Source organism: Bufo bufo, chromosome 1, assembly GCF_905171765.1.
Source record: "Bufo bufo chromosome 1, aBufBuf1.1, whole genome shotgun sequence".
NCBI lineage: Eukaryota > Metazoa > Chordata > Amphibia > Anura > Bufonidae > Bufo > Bufo bufo.
In genome coordinates this window covers 587,460,990-587,480,337 of record NC_053389.1, presented here as the reverse complement: position 1 = coordinate 587,480,337, position 19,348 = coordinate 587,460,990, and the positions used below count along the sequence as shown (strand labels likewise).

Sequence of the window (19,348 nt, the reverse complement as noted above, 5' to 3'; positions counted from 1 at the left end):
CCCCCCTCAATATAATAAACATTGGTGGCGCAGTGCGCCCCCCCTCAATATAATAAACATTGGTGGCACAGTGCGCCCCCCCTCAATATAATAAACATTGGTGGCGCAGTGGGCAGTGCCAATGAGGGTTAAAAAATAAAAAAATAATTAACTCACCTCCTCCAATTGATCGTCTTCTGTTCTTTCTTCATGACCTGTCAAAGGACCTGTGGTGACATCACTGTGCTCATCACATGATACATCACATGATCCATCACCATGGTAATGGGTCATGTGATGAGCTCAGTGACGTTACCACAGGTCCTGAAGAAAGACCGGCAGCTACGCGATCAACTGGAGGAGGTGAGTTAATTTTTTTAAATTATTTTTTAACCCTCATTGGCACTTCCCACTGAGCCACCAATGTTTCTTATACTGGGGTGTTGGGGGGGGGGCGCACTGTGCCACCAACGTTTCTTATACTAGGGGGGGGCGCACTGAGCCACCAATTATGTTTCTTATACTGGGGTGTTGGGGGGGGCGCACTGTGCCACCAACGTTTCTTATACTAGGGGGGGCGCACTGAGCCACCAATTATGTTTCTTATACTGGGGTGTTGGGGGGGGGGGGCGCGCACTGTGCCACCAACGTTTCTTATACAAATACAGGAGGCGGGTGCCGGAATCAAATAGCCGGCACCCGACCTTTGTGACAGGGAGCTGCGATCAGCGGCAGTTAACCCCTCAGGTACCGCACCTGAAGGGTTAACTCAACTGCAGCTGATCGCAGCTCCCTGTCACAGAGGTTGGGTGCCGGCTTTTCGATTCCAGCACCCGCCTCCTGTATTTGTATTACAGGTCAGTTTTCTTCATTGGTGGCGCAGTGGCCACAGCCCCTCCCCTCCTCCTCCTGTCTCTCTTCTTATTGGCAGCGGCTGGGGCAGCAGGCAGGTCAGACAGGGGAGGGGGAGATGGAGGGGGCGCCCCGAAGGAGAACACAAGTACAGCCTCGCCTGCCGCAGATTACATTGCGAGCTGTCGGCCGCCCAGCGCCCCTGTTACTATGGCGCCCTGTGCGGCCGCACAGCCCGCACACCCCAAAGGCCGGCCCTGTGTTCTATTAATCTACAGTTCAGCTGGCCAAGCCAGTCTTTCTGTTCTGATTTGACTATGGCCATATTATTATGTACAGTATATTAGATCACAACATATTAATAATCGGTAGCTTTCTGGAGATCTGCAGCATCTCCAATATGTAACAATATGTCATTTATTTCCAACTTTGCAATCATATGTGGCCACATTTTAAATTGTTATACTTGGTAATGTCATATTATTTTGAAATCAATAATGGAAACAAAGTAGGATTAGTAAAATCGATTCTCCGTCTCTACATATAGGCTTCATAGAAGGTAGGTCTAGTAGTATGGTTAAAGGGATTCATCAATTTACAGAAGTTTTCCAGGACTTCTGTGTTGATTGAAATCAGATCAGTGGACATCTCCCTCCAGTCAGATGCCTTCAAAGCTCCAGTATGTGCCATGTCCCCTCCATTGTTTACCAGGTACAGTTCTGTTGTTTTGGTAGTGACTGTTCCTGATATTGCAGCTCAGTCCCATTGAATGTGGGTGTAAGGGCAGGACCACACGGTCAGATTTCCTGATGCAGTTTTGGACGCCAAAACCACTATTGAATTAAAAAAAGGGTAGAAGTCGTATCTGTCCTTTAGGCTACTTTCACATTAGCGTTTTGGCATTCCGGTTTTGAGAGGATCACAAAACCAGGCCAAAACGGTTCAGTTAAGGGCCAATGTATTGTGAATGGGGTATGCGCCACATCAGGATGTCTTCCGTTACGGTAGCATTCCATTTTGTGACCTGACACAAAACATCTGAAAGCTGCGTTTTTCTGTGTCCAGTTATCGAAACGGGACAAACCGTATCCGTCACAAAAAAAAAACTATGTAAGTCAGTGGTGCCGGATCCGTTTTTTTCCTGGATCCTAAAAAATAAACGGATCTGTCACCCATTGACTTACATTGTTTTCAGTGACGGATTCGCTTTGTTCAATTTTTGAACGGAACGGATGCACCCTGATGTGTTAAATCGAACGGAACCATTTTGGTCAAGTTTTGAGATCCTCTGCGGGTCTCTCAAAACCGTAAACCGAAGCGCCGATGTGAAAATAGCCTTACACTTTCTCTCTTTTTATGATCCACTCCTGATTTTGGCTTCCAAAACTGCATCCGGAAACGTGACCGCGTGGCCGTACCCTATCACCGGACAGCCATTACCAGAAGTGCAGAGCGGTTCTTGGTAAACAATGAAGGGTAGCACCATGGCCCCTTCAGTCAACTGATCTGCAGGATGGGGGTGCCAGTAGTTGGACACCAAACGATCTGATATGGAGGACTATTGATATTGTAGTCCTGAAAATTTTCTTTAGAAATAGGTTCCTGGTGGACCGTTGCGCATTAAGAAAACTATACTTTCCTTTTTCCTACCTTTTTTTTTATCCTGCATTGAGCCCATGAAAGTGGTCTGGCCCTGCTGCAGACAGGTTCCTCGAGAACCCATCTAAACCCAAGCTATGTTGTCACAAGAATAAAGCCCCCTTAGCCCCTAATGAGCCTAAAAGACATCTTTCCATAGCACGCATATACTATTCAATGTGTGTCCCATGGTTATGGCGACAATACGTTAGAACCATGCGACTATTAATAAGGGGCATGGTATCCTAGTTGTTATGGCAGATGACTGCAGTAAGACGTGACATGTCTACTTGTTAATCCAGCATTAGAGTATAGTAGTCACAAGGATGAGGAGGACAGTTTATGCATATTTTATAGAAACAGCATGTGATTTCACAAGAAGAACATTTGAACAAGAAATTGCTTGCTATGCCCAACTGATAGCATGTAAATGTCTGTGCAAATGGTTTCTTGTACACCACAGCCTTGGATGTCTCTGATTTATTTGTGACCTACTTTTGGTACAAATCGCCATAACCGTAACTGTAATAAAGCGGGACCTGCTGTCTAATGAGCTCCTTCTTGTCATAATGGGGATTTCTTCTGCCGCACAAATAAGAAGAAAAAATAAGATTTTTCTCTGCTGCTTCTCTGCTGTATACACAATGTATTTGCTTTCAACCCTTGTCACCTAATTTGATACTAAAAGGAAAAATACATCAGTGATGCATTTTTGGGCCAATTTACAGTCTACGGTGAGGAGGAACAGTGTGTGAATATATTGCTGTGCTACTGTTTCGTCCACGATTATAAAGCCAATTAGATATGTGCTCTATTTTTGTAATACGACTTTTGAATCACTTCTTGTGCAATGAAAGGGGACATGGGTGGCATATCACTAGGATCAGTGTCAGATAGGTGCAGGTCCTACCTCTGGGAGCCACTCCTATCTCCAGATCTGGGTCCCCGAAGTGAAGGGAGAGCAGCCGCACGTGCGCAGCCACCCTCTGTTCACCGCTATGGGAGTCCTGAAAATAGCGCTATTTCCAGCAATCCCACAGTGGTGAACAGAATGGGGACCACGCTTGTGCGGTGCACTCTCCATTCACTTCTATATGCGCTTTTTCAGCTATTTTTGGAACTGCCATAGTAAGGAATTGAGAGCGCACTGTGCAAGTGGGCTCACACTCCAATCATCGCTATGGGGCTGCCATAAATAGCCAAGACAGTGCTCAGCTATTTCCAAAACCACCATAGTAGTGCACATAGGGTGTCTGCGTGATGCGCTCTTTTTCACAGGAGCTTGTCCCAGAGATGGCTGCACATGCATTGATAGCATATCCTAGTAATATATCATAGGTGTCCTTGATGGGCTCACCCGCTTAAATCTAGGTTTGGGGGTTGATCAATCCAACTTTGGTTCTGACACTGCTAAGACACCTATTTGCCTTAAATGTGGCAATAAAGTTTTTAAAAATCTTACCACTCTGGTCTTCAGAATACAAGGATGCTTAGTGTCAGGAAATGACTCATATTGGACCAATTATGAAAAACATACGTAATAAAAGTTTGGGTACTTCAGAGCAAATCCATTAACATTTGAAGGTAGAAAGATGATTTCAGGATAATAGACCTCTTGTCATCTGTGATAAGAGATGTTGACGCAGGGGAACGTTACAAGTAGGCTGCTCAAAATCACAGTATAAAGGTTAATTGACTTTGTAAAAGTGAATCATATCTCAGCAGCAACCACAATGGTGTTTGTACGGGAAGCAGACTTTTTAGTATTACAAATCCATAATGTCCAATCTATAACCAGATGCAGGCACCTTGGTTTCGTTAATGCATCGGTATAAATGCATTAGGCCTCTTTCACACAAATGTATTGGTTCCGTTCCGTGCAATGGGGACCGCAATTTGCGGTCCCCAATGCACGGGCAATGTCTGTGCGGCGGCCGGAACGGATCCATGATCTGTCCGTTCCGCAAAAAGATAGAGCAAGTTCTATTTTTTTGCGGAACGGAAGCACAGATCGGAACCCCACGGAAGCACTTCTAATTGGTCTGTTGAGGGTGTTGGTGAGTACTGGCTCTGGTTCACACCCAATGTTTCCATATTACCAGCTGTAAAGGCTCCTTTACCCTTTAGCAGGATACAGATTCTTCTGGTTTGTTAACCAGTGCCCCGTGTATTGCGGAACCGCAATACAGCCACGGGAGCACTACGGCCGTGTGAAAGAGGCCTAAGGACAAAAGGCAGTCCAGGTGGCATCTATAAATAACGGGCTCTCAGGGTTACTAATGGCTTATGAAATATACTATAGACACCGCTTCTTGAAGTTCTTTCAACAGCATTAACAAACCAGAAGAATCTGTATCCCCCTCAACAGACCAAATAGAAGGCCGTATCCACATGGACAGCATCTAAGTTATCTGTGGTCTTCTCCAGCTCTGTTCTTTCATTTTGAATGTACATTTGTGATAGAATGAAAGAAGTATATATAGACGCATGGTGGCAGTTATGATTTTTGACTGGTATGTTGCTTGCAAATGGGCTGGTAGACTTCTGTCTTTATCAACAACCGCAAAAACAGAAAGAAGAAAAAATAGCATAAAAGAGAAAAGAGAAGGTTAAGTCATTATGTTCAGCACTGCATTTGCGGTTGAAATCTTAATGCACTTATAGCTGATATTGGCTTGGCTGGAGTCCACACTATTGTATGTGGCTTTACAAACCCCAGCTGATTGAATTCTAACAAAAGCAGTTGATTAAGCAAGGGACAAAGTGCAGACTGCAGAAGGTCTACAAATAGGTATGTTCTCAGGTAGAACCATAAAAATAACAGAAAGCCACCACAAAAAGGACTGTACAAAAATAAAGACATTGCCATCTTGGGATCTTGAAAGTTACTTTGCCCTATTTACTTTTGGAGAGGTTATTGATTTTAAGGAAGAAGAAGAAAAGCTGTTAAAAAGCATACAGGAAATATGGATCTATCTATCTATCTATCTATCTATCTATCTATCTATCTATCTATCTCATATCATTAGTGTTGATCGAGCACCAAAGTGCTCGGGTGCTCGAGTAGAACACTTTATGATGCTCGGGTGCTCTACAGAGCACCCGAGCACAATGGAAGTCAATGGGAGAACCCGAGCATTAAACCAGGCATCCCCTGCTCTGAAGAGGGGAGGGTGTCTGGTTCACAGGAAAAGGTCAGAAATTGATGGAAACACCACCAAAATGGTTCGGGAACAGCATGTGCTGCCAAAAATTACAAGGAAGAGGAACTCCAATACAACCTGTATATTACATAAAAGAGGGCCTCATTCACATTGTGGTACAATTGTTCAGGTAGTGGGACTTCTACAGCCTATGCACTAAGTGAAAGGGCTGCCAAAAATTACAAGTAAGCACTCCAATACACCCTTCATTACACATAAAGGAGGGCATCATACACACCCTTGAAAAATTATGATTGATGGCCTGCTGGTGACCCTCAAAAACATTAGGAGCAAGGGCCTGCACTTCATAGGTGGAAGTGGAGGAGGAGAAGGGGGGGTTGCAGCCACTAAGGTAGGTGGTGGCGGAAATCCTGATGGAAGTAGGGCCCGCAATCCTTGGTGTCGGTAGCACCTGTGCCCTCCCAGGGCACAACTTGCTCCTGGCCTGCACAACGTTCACCAAGTGTGCCATCAGGGAAATGTAGCTTCCCTGGCCACAAGCACTTGTCCAAATGTCAGTCGTTAAGTGGCCCTTCCCAATAACTGCGTTGGTCAGGGCACGGGTGATGTTACGGGACACATGCTGGTGTAAAGCGGAGACAGCACACCGGGAAAAATAGTGGCGGCTGGGGACTGAGTAACGATGGACCGCCACCGCCATCAAGCTGCGGAAAGCCTCAGTGTTCATAAGCAATTTGGAAAGCTGCGCATTTAGTGCTATGGCCTGTGGGTGGGTGGCTGGGTATTTGCGTTTTTGTTCAAAGGCCTGGGGTATGGACATCTGTACGCTGCACTGGGACACAGCAGAAGTGAATGTGCTAGCTGATGGTGCTTGCAAAAGTCCAGGTGTAGGGCGAGAGGCATTCGGGCCTCCGTCTTGGACAAGGGGATTGGCCAGCACGTAACACAGGGGAAGAGGAGGCAGTTGTGTGACCCGCAGACACTGAGTGTGGACCCAGGCGTTCGGCCAACCTATTAGGGTGCTTTGATGCCATGTTGCGGATCATGCTGGTGGTGGTGAGGATGCTAGTGTTCACTCCGCTGCTCATTTTGGTACGGCACAGGTTGCAAATGACAATTCTTTTTATCGTCCGCACTTTCCCCAAAAAATCGCCAGACTGCGGAACACCTACCCCTTGGCAAGGGAGATTGCCGCAAGGGGGTGCTCCAGGCAACAGTTGTGGGCCTGTTTGGTGTGGCCTGCCTTCTCCCTTTTGCCACCTCACTGCCTCTTCCAGCCTGTTGCGGTGCTGCAGATCCCTCCCCCTCTGTACTGCTGTCATCGCTCGGCTTGCCACCTTTCCAGGTTGGGTCAATGATTTTATCGTCCACCACCTCCTATTCCACTTCCTCACTCTGGTTATCATCCTGACTTGTTGACCTAACAAGAACCTCACTTATTGACAACTGTGTCTCATCCTCATCATGAACCTCTTGAGACACTAATTGCGGTTGACTTATTGGCAACTGTGTCTCATCATCATCATCCACCTTGTGAAACACTAATTGCCTTTCCCTATCGTTATCGTTTTCTGACTGTGGATGCTCAAGAGTTTGGTAATCAGTGCACAAGATCTCCTCATGTCCCTCTTCAAGCGGGCTTGGCGAGAGGGCCAAATCAAGGAATGGCGCTGAAAAGAACTCCTCAGAATATCTGAGTGTGGGATCACTTGTTTGCCAAGACTCTCCATGGTGGGAGGAAGCAGCATCAGCGTGAGGATTTTGTTGACCAGACTCTTGGCTACTGAGACTGGACTTTGTGGAAGACAGGGTGGTGCTTAACCGACTGGAAGCATTATCTGCTGCAATCCAACCGACCACCTGGTCACACTAGTGTGACTTTGAGAGTGGTGTCCTGAGCTGCCCTGCAAACTGGGACATGAAGCTAGGTATCTTGGATGAGTGTGTTTCTTGTGCTATGGCAGCAGGCACAGTTTCACCGCGACCATAGCCTCTGCGTGCACCATCAGCAGCATGGCCACTTCCCTGTCCCTTACTGCTCGCCTTTAGTATATTAAATGGTATATATGCTTGAAAGTATGTCACACGTACAGTAGCGCAGGTTTTGTAAGTGTATGCGCAAATAAATTAAACTGAATGTCACAGATATTTAGGATGGACAAACGTTATACAGATGTAGCGCAGGTAATGTCGCTGTCACCAGCGGCAAAAAAATTAAACTGAATGCCACAGATATTTAAGATGCGCAAACGTTATACAGGAGATGTAGCGCAGGTAATGTCGCTGTCACCAGCGGCGAAAAAATTAAACTGAATGTCACTGAAATTTAGGATGCGCTAACGTTATACTGGAGATGTAGCACAGGTAATGTCGCTTTCACCAGCGGCAAAAAAATTAGACTGAATGTCACTGATATTTAGGATGGGAAAACGTTATACAGGAGATGTAGCGCAGGTAATGTCGCTGTCACCAGCAGAAAAAAAATTACACTGAATGTCACTGATATTTAGGATGCGCTAACGTAATCCTGGAGATGTAGCGCAGGTAATGTCGCTGTCACCAGCGGCCAAACAATTGCGCTTAATTTCACAGCGCAAATGTAACACAACAGATGTAGCAGAGGTTGTGTCACTGTCAGCAGCGGCCAAACAATTGCACGCAATTTAGCACACGTTGCGCTAATAATATATATTGCAGCCAGATAAAACAATAGTCCTTAAAAGGACTTTTGGGTCTCTAACACTTTTTACCAATAAACCCTGCCTAAAAAAAAACTATTCTTGTCCCTACACTATCTGTCCCTTCTGCTGCAGCTCTCCCTGACTAAGACTGAGCCGAACCACGTGTCATTGGGTGCTATATAGCACCCGATGACGCGTTCCGGCCAGCCAATCACTGTAATGCCAGTAACCAACATGGCTACCTATTACAGTGAGCGACAGTACCTCCGCGCACGTTTATTGGCTGCGTAGCAGGCAACAAACGTGCGGGGAGGAGACTCGAGCATCGCGATGCTTGAGTAAAGAAGTGTTCGGCTGAGCATGCTCATCCAACACTACTATCTATCTATCTATCTATCTGGTTCTACTAGCTTCATTGTACACTTATTTGATTTTGTTCATCCCCTTAGTGTAAGGCCGTGTTCACATCAGCACTTTTAACTCCGGCAGTCTGTTCCAGCAGAAGAGTTGGAGTTTACATTATTCGGCACATTCGGATACCACAGTGCACCGCCGGATACCCATTCACTGTAATGGGTTGGGGGGAGGGAGGGATCCTGCCGCTTTTCGGCATATATATGCCTGCCTTCAGCATGAATCAAAATGCTTTGTGTACTGTTTTTTTGTCTGGCTATAAGCATACCGGTTATAGTGAATTCGGGCAGTCTGTTCCTCCGCCGGAACACACTGCCTTCATTAAAAGCGCAGATGTGAACCAGCCTAACTTTGTTATTTTCCGCCATAGATGCAGGTCACAAGACACATTTGTATATTTACTGATGTGTCCTCCATACTTACCTTTCCTCTTGGCTGAACATATCCTTAGGTGACACAAGATGACCAGTTTTCTAAGACAAAGATAATTTTGTAATGTGCCCATCCGATATTTGTCTACATGGTTGTGTTGTGAATGTCAAGGATTATTTTATCAGAGATTTGAACTAAGTTTGGGGCAAAGACATCGGCATATGGAGACTACGAAAGTATGGACTACAGAAAGTGTACGTTCTGACAATACACTACGCCATTACTCTGCAATAGTATCAGTAAAGCCATAAAGAGTTTTATAGGCAGGCGTGCTGGGAGGGAGCTAAGAAGTCTCCTGCTAACAACTTTCAGGGAGCTGTCATCCACAAGGTGCCCCATGGGAGCTGTGAAAGGTGTAGGATTCTCTATATATTCCGGAATCAAGCTGTGCACTTCAATAGGCAGGGATCACTACGTGTCTCTGCAATTAGCTGCAACCTACAATCTTGTTCTGACAAATTAGAGCATTTTCATGAGCTCATTTTTTACACACTGTCAGTCCTGTAGAAAAAGCTGGGGGTGGGTAATGTTATGGAATTGGTAGAGCATCCTCGCTATCAGAACCTATCTATAGATAGATGAAAGGGCCATAGCATCCAATACACAAGCTTGCGATAGGGACCATACTGACTTCATTATGTGCTTCCCAGACAAAATATAAGCATATTAAAATGTACAATCAGATTTTTACATTAATAAAGGCTGATGATGAAAAACTGCAGGGTGTACTAGTTCCGCAGCTGTCCACAGTGTGAAGGTTTCCATAATTCCTTAATATAACTGAAGGCAGTCTCTTAGAAATAGTCTATGTGCAGATTCAGACCAGCATGTTGTTGAATATTTGCCAGCAATTAGCTGCGTCATTATGTTTTAAAATGTATGCGGGTTCATTTTTATGTTACCTATGGTCTTAAAAAGGCAAATTTACCATGAAAGGAGAATAGAATATTCACATGGTACATCGTTTCATTCCACAGTATAACAGGATAATGAATAGTGCTCAGTATTGTTGAGCTAGCATGCTCGGCCGAACTGCTGTTCAGCTCGAGCATCGCTATTCTCGGCAAATACGAGTGCTCGGCCAAATGCTGCGGGTGCTCGAGTACAATTTAATACAACAAAAGTCAATGGGAGACCCAAGCATCAAACCAGGCACCCCCTTCTCTGAAGAAGAGAGGGTGTCTGGTTCACAAAAAAAGGTTAGAAATTGAGGGAAACCCCTTCAAAATGTGTACTATGAGACATTCCAAAACAGCTCTCATCTGACTGAGAGCCAGTAAGCCTCAAAGTTACTTCAGATCTGTTGGATGGCTTGGGTGGACCTGCGCACCTAGATCAATATCATTAGGGAGACAAATTTTTCTGATTGGCCTAGCATAATATTCAATAACCTTTCTATACAGTTTTGTCATGTAAAAACGAATTTGCATAAACATGGGCATATGGGAAATACATGTAAATTAGCAGAATCTGCCTTGTTTTTCAGCTAAAAAAACATTTGCATGGAAAATTTGTGATCTACACTACTCATGAACAGCGCCATTTATTGGTTTCATAGTCATATGACAAGAGTAATAGTCTTGTCATAAGACTATGAAACCAATTGATGGCGCTGTTCATGACACATCTGCATGGACGCCTCTTTTCCAGATTCCATCATATTTGATGAAAAAATAAAGCAGCATGCAGCACTTATTTTTCTGCTAAAATGACAGACATTATAGCAGAACCCAATGGACACCATTATGAGTCAGTATAGTCCAAATGATGGGTACCTCACAGTTTCAATTCCATTTTTCTACTCCTATGATGGAACTGAAAAAATATAAGTTGCAACGCTGATATGAACTTGATCTTATTTGCTTGTGAGTCCGAGAGGAGCTGTAATACTTTGGTAGAACATAGAAACGTGTGAGAAGATCCATTCTTTGACAATTGCTGGAATTCCTTGATTGACCTTGCCATCTTGGCTACAGCTTCTGCTGGTTGATCATAGGATTGTGTTCATGGCTTTGCTAAAAATCATGTGCTTATATTTCATTGGAAAGCTCTGAGTAGAACAGGGAGATGAATTTGAAGGCTTCAGCCTGATTTCTACAAGTAAAGTAGGAATTATGAGTTCTGACCACCATCAAGTGATGTGTAGTGATGCAATGTCTCCAAGATCAAGTAACCATAAACAGAAGTGTAATCTGGTATACTTAGTTTCTCCCCTTATTAGGTGACTAGTACATCTATATTTAGTATGTCCACATATACACTCATAACTGTGACTACTACTGCGTTGGTAGGCCTAACAGGGTTGCCAGGGATAATTAAACATTTCTGGACAACCCCTACAATGACTTGAAAAAAATCATGATATACTCACCCGGTTCTCCAGTGCTGTTCTGTGCAGGCTGGTCCTGTACTTCTGACACAATTTGCTTACAGACAGGAGCGGCGGTGTACCAGGATACTGCATGTGACCTGTCTACAACTGAGGACAGTGATTGGCTGTAGCTTTCATGTGCCGAATCCTGGCATGTCACTGTGCACGGCATTGACACTGTGATGTGCACAGAAACATGCACGTACAGTATACTGGATGTCACTGCTGCAGCCCATCACTGTCCTCACCGGTACACTGCCAAGGACAGTGATTGGCTGCAGCTGTCACTGCTGTTGCTTGCAAACCAGCAGGACTTCTGGACCACCACTGCAGGGAACCACACTGAAGAAAGGGGTCATTATATCACGTTTTTTTTTTTTTTTTTTTTTTTTTTTTTTTAAGCAATTGTAGGGGCTTTTAATATCAGGTCAGTAGTATAAAAGGAGGACATCAGTAATGCTTGCATACAGTGAGTACAGTGTTATGCTGTATAAGTACAATATTGGAGATGTTGATTACCCATATGCTTTTTAGCAGCTTTTCTTCTTCATCCACAAAATCAATAACCCTTCCAAGAGTAAAGAGGCCAAAGTAACATTCGGGAGTCAGATCCATGGTAACAATGTCTTTCTTGTTGGACAGTCAGTTCAATGTTTTTCCGCATATCCAACTTTCATGGTGATCCAATTCAGCTCTCTTGCTCTAATCAGAATACTTCAGTAATGTTCATGGTTTTTATACTGGGAATCAAAGTATGGAGCTGATGTTCACTGTGTGTACTCCCCAGGGTGTTACCGAAGTTTCTAGTTATATGTTCCAAAGCCAACTATGATGAGGGAAGAGGAATGACAACCCTGTAGTTGCTGGGATCTTGCAGAAGGGACTGTTCTTTAGAGGAGGATACGAGGAGTTTTATGTAAAGTGAATAACGAGCATTGAAAACGCAATGTATTTTTGTACCTCCGACATGCCAGAGTCCATATCTTCCCAACAGACTATCATTAGCATATTTGATTAAACTTCATACTTATCAGCGACTTAGAACAGCACAAAAGCAGAGATAAAACGCCCGTGTCCCAGAGCTTGCTGCTTCTTCTTATCCATTGATCTGTTTATCCTTGTCTTACTGTTGACTGTCTCATCTGCATCATCCTAGCATTTAATTCACTCTTTAGCAGTTTTACACTCATTTTCTAATGATCTATATGCTACCCATGCGTTGGTATGGAGGACTTTTTTATATGATGTACCAGATGTGGACAATGAGAATCTTGGAGAAAAAAAAATGCACTTAGGTCCCTTTCACACGAGCGAGTTTTCCGTGCGGGTGCAATGCGTGACGTGAACGCATAGCACCCGCACTGAATCCTGACCAATTCATTTCTATGGTGCTTTGTACATGAGCATTGTTTTTCACGCATCAGTTCTGCGTTGCGTGAAAATCGCAGCATGTTCTATATTCTGCGTTTTTTACGCAGCCCTGGTCCCATAGAAGTAAATAGGGCTGCGTGAAAAACGCATTGCATCCGCAACAAGTGCGGGTGCGATGAGTTTTTCACTGATGGTTGCTAAGAGATGTTGTTTGTAAACATTCAGTTTTTATAACGCGCGTGAAAAACGCATCAAAACGCATTGCACCCGCGCAGAAAAAACTGAACAACTAAACGCAACCGCAGACAAAACTGACTGAACTTGGTTGCAAAATAGTACGAGTTTCACTGAACACACCCTGAACGCATCCGGCCCCAATCCGCAACGCCCATGTGAAACCAGCCTTAGATGCACAGTAAGGCCTCTTTCACACGGGCGTTGCGGAAAAATGTGCGGGTGCGTTGCGGGAACACCCGCGATTTTTCCGCGCGAGTGCAAAACATTGTAATGCGTTTTGCACTCGCGTGATAAAAATCGTGCGTGTTTGGTACCCAAACCCGAACTTCTTCACAGAAGTTCGGGCTTGGGATCGGTGTTCTGTGGATTGTATTATTTTCCCTTATAACATGGTTATAAGGAAAAATAATAGCATTCTGAATACAGAATGCAAAGTAAAATAGCACTGGAGGGGTTAAAAAATAAATAAAAATAATTTAACTCACCTTAATCCACTTGCTCGCGTAGCCCGGCATCTCCTTGTGTCTCCTTTGTTGAAAGACCTGTGGTGAGCATTAATTATAGTTCAAGGACCTGTGATGACGTCACTCCGGTCATCACATGGTACGTCACATGATCTTTTACCATGGTGATTTTGTGTGAGTTTATTTCTTTTTTAAGCTGGATTTACACGGGTTGACAAAGTAATTCGCCACAAAGCGAATCTCTTTGGGCCGAATTGAAGTTTTGAGAACTTCGCTCAGCTCTAGTGACTGTGCGCCATTTCATAAATTTCACCAAAGACAAACTCAAAACCGACACAAAAAAACACCACAAATGATAAATTCCCTCCATAGTTTTTTTTTTTATACAGGCATTTTGAGATTTTGAGTTTTTGTGCATTTTTTGTTCCTAGGCATTTTTTTGTTTTTTTGGACATCCTAGCATGCTCTGGGTGTAGAGTTTTTTGTAGACCTTTTCTCATCGACTTCTCTATAGATAAAAAGTCACATGTGTTTTTCACAAGCCAAAAATGCGAAGAAAAAGATGTAGTGTGCAGCACCCTTCTGAAAGGTGAGGGTACAGTGATTCCCCTTTATAAATGTAGAAGCCATTTGAAAATTCAGGTTAAAATGCTATTTCATTGTTGCTTGGAAGTGAACTTGAGTTCGGATTATTATAGTGTGGCGGCTTGAAGGTAGCCAAGCTCTGGACACATGTACTATCCATCAGATTCTCCAAGTGAATGTGTGAAGCTGTGGAAATATTTAGCAGCTAACATGGGAAGGTGTTGACTCGGACTCCCAGCCGTTTATTTGGAACTTTTACGTCTGCCTTTTCTCTGTTGCCCTGTTACTGCTTTCACTGTACAGTATATAGGACACCCATTGTTGTACAGAAAAAAACATATTCCCTCTTTTTTGTGTAGGTTTTTGAAATCTGTAAATTACAAATTGTTATGTACTCGACGATTGCTGTATCACTTACTTAGGGTTTATGCACACGGCCGTTGGTCGGCCTTTCCGTGCATTGAGGTCTGCAATTTGCGGTCCCCAATGCATGGGCAACATCCATACGGATTCCACAGACGTATCCAGACCCATTCAACTTGAATAGGTTTGTGATCCACCCGCACTGCAAAAAAATAGAACATTTTCAATTTTTTAGCGGGGTGGAGGCATGGACAGAAACCCCACGGAAGCCTCTGTTCCGCACTTACCTTCCGGATTGCGGACCCATTCAAGTGATGCGGGGTGCACACGGCCGGTGCCCGCATATTGCGGACCCGCTGTTTGCGGGAAAATGGGTGCTTACCTATTACCCCTGCTGATTTCAGCTGTGATACCTATGTATCAAATGATTTGCCGAAAAAAGCAAAAATCTCTTTCAAGGGAATGTGTCATCAGAAAATGACCTTTTGTTTAAATCATGTTTTTATGTTAAACATATTTTTTTTTTTACATTTCAATTTATTTTAATTTTCCATGTCACTATATTTAAAATAAATTCTTAGAATCAAGCAGTGTTTGCAGTAGCTACTAGGCTTATTAAAAGGGTTGTGCCATGAAAAATATTCTACAGCACCTGGATCTGAATACTTTTGTAAATGCATGTAATTAAAAAGTTTGTATAGCTGCTGAGTTATTCAGTAATATGTATTTGTATAGCGCCACCTGCAGTTTGTTCTTATCCTTATTTCTTGTCCACCTCACTGAGATGGTCGCACACGCTCAGTTTAAATCTTCGATTGTCACCAGCCATATCTTCTGTTAGTAGTTGTGGCAGTTGCAGGGAAAGAGCTACAGATGAAAGGGCACACCCCTGGAAAAGGACAGGTCTCCTAAGCTGCCAGCTTGAAATAAATCTAACAGAGCAATGAATGGGGAGGTCTCTGAACCCATGTGAGGTACAGGGCTGGTTCTAGCTTTGTTAGAAAGAGATTGTCATGTACTAAATCATGTCTGATTTTCAATTTTTTACATCAATCATGGGATAACCCTTTTAATATGTCGAGACTTCCTGTTGTTTACAGGTAGCTTTCAGTAGCATCTCATTATTATCACAGGCATCTCAATAAAACACAGGATACACCATTGGTGTCATAGGTGATGTCATAGCTTATCTACTCCCTCCTGACCTCTGCACAGGTCACAAATTTAGAGCATGGTGTTCCTACTCCAAAGTTGCATTTAGGCCACGTCCCTTTCTTATGAAGCCACTCCCCCTCATTGGACAAGGCGGAAAAAGCTTAGAAAAGTGTGCAAAATAGTTGGTAAATATGATGCAAAGCGTGCAAAATACACCAAAAAATGACGCGTTTTCAATAGTAAATCCGATGCACGTTCCCTTTAACGTGTTTGTCAGATTTTGCTCTCACAAAGGTATAGTACTTTATATCGATCAGTGTCTTACGTAGAAATGGGAGCCTAGAAATAATTATGGAGGGCAGACATCATAAACGAATAGTTACCTCAGAGGTCTGGACATGAGTCGGGGACTTGATTTATCATGGCCACTATTACTAACCACCATGGCAACTAATGGGGTCATTTATCAAACTGGTGTAAATTAGAACTGGCTTAGTTGCCCATAGCAACCAATCAGATTCCACCTTTCATTTTTCACAGTTCCTTTGGAAATTGAAAGGTGGAATCTGATTGGTTGCTATGGGCAACTAAGCCAGTTCTACTTTACACCAGTTTGATAAATGACCTCACTGTGGTAGCGAATATCACTGGGTTTTCAGTGTATAATATGACAGCTATCAGTGTTCCTGCCAGATATATGAAGTAAAGCTTTGCCCTCACTAAGGAGAGAAGGCTAAAGGCATAGTAAAACCACACTGCACAAAGACAATGCATTTCTTTCTGACTGAATGGCTGTTGGCAGATGTTCCTTTAGCACAGCGCCATTGCTACAATAGTTTTTCACACATCAGATCTTGGGAGCGGCCATAGCGAGCTAGTAGAAAAGTGTCACTGTGTAAAGCCTGAGCCGAGTTCCTGATCACAAGTTATAGAAGAAAAGAACGAATGGCCCTACACCCCCACACAGTGCAAATCAGATTAGAGGGAACGGTAGAAAAACAGCAGACCTTCTGCGGGGTGTGGGAACAGAGGGACCTATCACCCTATTAGATAGGGCTAATAGATCAGATGTCAGTTGTGCCGAGGAGCGTGCCATGGTAGAATCGCACTAAAACGTATTAGTGGCACTGGTGACCGGATCACATGCTGCCAGCAGACAGATGGTAACACAACTCTAATTCATAACGACATTTTAGTGGTTTTATTCATGAGTCTTGTTTGTGACTTTACGATTTTTACCATAATTGGCTTACAATGAATCTTTTCAAGTAGATTAGCATTCTAAATATCCATAGTAATGGAGAAGTCACAGTGCCTTCCAAAAGTATTCATCGCCTCTGGTATTTCTTTCTTTTTTGTTGCATATGATCTGAAATTAAAATGGATTATAATTTAGATTTTATCTCAAACATCATGTGGGACACTCCTGAAACACATGGAAGAAGGTTCTCTGGTCAGATGAGACTACAATTGAACCTTTTGGCCACCATGGGCTGCGGAACGGAACAACGGATGTGGACAGAACACGATGTGCTGTTTGTATCTTTTGTGGCCCCATTGAAATGAATAGGTCCGCACCCGTTCCGCAAAATTGCGGAACAGATGCGGACCTATTCATACGATCCTGTGAATGGTACCCCCGTCGATCAGCTGTTTGAAGAGACCACAGCTCTGGTATGAGCACTGCATTCTCTTCACTGTTTATCTGCTTACTGTCGGCACTGCAGCGTTGAGCAGGTGTAATTACAACTCTGCCGTCCCATGCACTTCATTGAGAATGAGCAGTTGTAGTTACACGCCGTCCCATTCAAGTGAATGGGACAGAGGAGCTGTAATTACACTGCTCGCCGCTGCAGTGCTGACAGTGAAGAGAATACAGGGCTCATGTTAGCGGTGCCGTCTCTTCAAACAGCTGATCAGCAGGGGTGCTGAGAGTCGAACCCAGATTTCAAGTGACCTCTCAGCACATGTCAACGTTTTCTAATTTAGCGAACTAACAAGTGGTCCATCTGGACCTATTTACGTCTTTTTGAGAGTCGAACCCAGCCCATCTGATATTGATGACCTATCCTGAGCAGTGATGGTCAGTTCGCAGTGTTCGCCAGCTGCCATCTTTTGTAAGGTAGACTCACCCATCCGGCGATGCACAGGTAAGCCCTTACCTGTGCCTGTGCCGGAAGCTGGTCTGAAATCAAATGCAGTCACCGGGAGCAGGCAGTTCGGAGAACAGCCCAATGAAGGCCCCCGGCGGCTGTTCTCGGAACTGCCTGCTCCCGGTGACCGCATTTGATTTCAGACCAGCTCCCGGCACAGGCACAGGTAAGGGCTTACCTGTGCATCGCCGGACGGGTGAGTCTACCTTACTAAAGATGTCAGCCCGCATGTGTTCGCTGGCGAACACTGCGAACTGACCATCACTGATCCTGAGAATAGGGTAAAGTAATTAAAGCAGCACTCCAAACCTAAATAGGGTATAGTTCATTTCAGAAAAACTCCACTTGGTACCTGGTAATGGTCCATGGGGTGAGTGGTGCACGCGGATGGGGACAAAGGCTGATTGTCCCACCAGACGTAGAAAATGTAGAAAATCCACAGCACTCAGTATAATCAGATGATCTTGTGGTTTATTGAAAAGCAACAAACATAGCGACACTTTTTTTACTCAAGAATCACGATGCTCGGCACATCGCAGTGTTCGGCCGTACACCGCATGTGCTCGAACGCGATGCTCGAGTCTCCTCCCTGCATGTTTGTTGGATGCTATGCAGCCGTAGCTACTGGCATTACAGTGATTCGCTGGCCGAAATGCGTCATCGGCTGCTATGTAGCCCCCGATGACACGTGGTCCTGCTCAGTCTTAGTCAGGGAGAGCTGCAGCAGAAGGGACAGACAGTGTAGGGACAGGAATTGGCTTGTTTGTTTGTTAGGCAGGTTTTACTGGTGAAAGGTGTTATGTTAGAGACCCAAAAGTCCTTTTAAGGACTATTGTTTTATCTGGCTGCAATATATATTATTAGCGCAACCTGCGCTAAATTGCGTGCAATTGTTTGGCCGCTGCTGACAGTGACACAACCTCTGCTACATCTGTTGTGTTACATTTGCACTGTGAAATTCAGCGCAATTGTTTGGCCACTGGTGACAGCGACATTAGCTGTGCTACATCTCCAATATAACGTTAGCGCATCCGAAATATAAGTGACATTCAGTGTAATTATTTTGCCGTTGGTGACAGCGCCAATACCTGTGCTACATCACCTGCATAACGTTTGCCCGTCCTAAATATCAGTGACATTCAGTCTAATTTATTTGCGCATACACTTACAAAACCTGCACTACTGTACATGTGACATACTTGCAAGCATATATACCATTTAATATGCTGTGAACGATGTTGCCTAAGTAGTACGCCACTTTTACAGACTGACAATAATACGCACAAAACCAAATATAAAATTGTTAGGAAACATTCGTTCCTGTATATTTACTTGTATATAAAGTGCAAGTGCTGCCAAAAATTACAAGGAAGAGGTACTCCGATACAACCTGTATATCACAGAAAGGAGGGCCTAATTCACATTGTTGTACAATTGACCAGGTAGTGGGACTCCTACACTCATAAAGCCTATGCACTAAGTGAAAGGG

General features: G+C 44.0%; 1 protein-coding gene across 1 annotated transcript in view; it reads left to right on the top strand.

Annotated features, from left to right (window-relative positions):
- PLXNA4 (plexin A4) overlaps positions 1-19,348 on the top strand; it is an 810,841-nt gene that overhangs the window by 160,461 nt on the left and 631,032 nt on the right. The window lies entirely within an intron of this gene.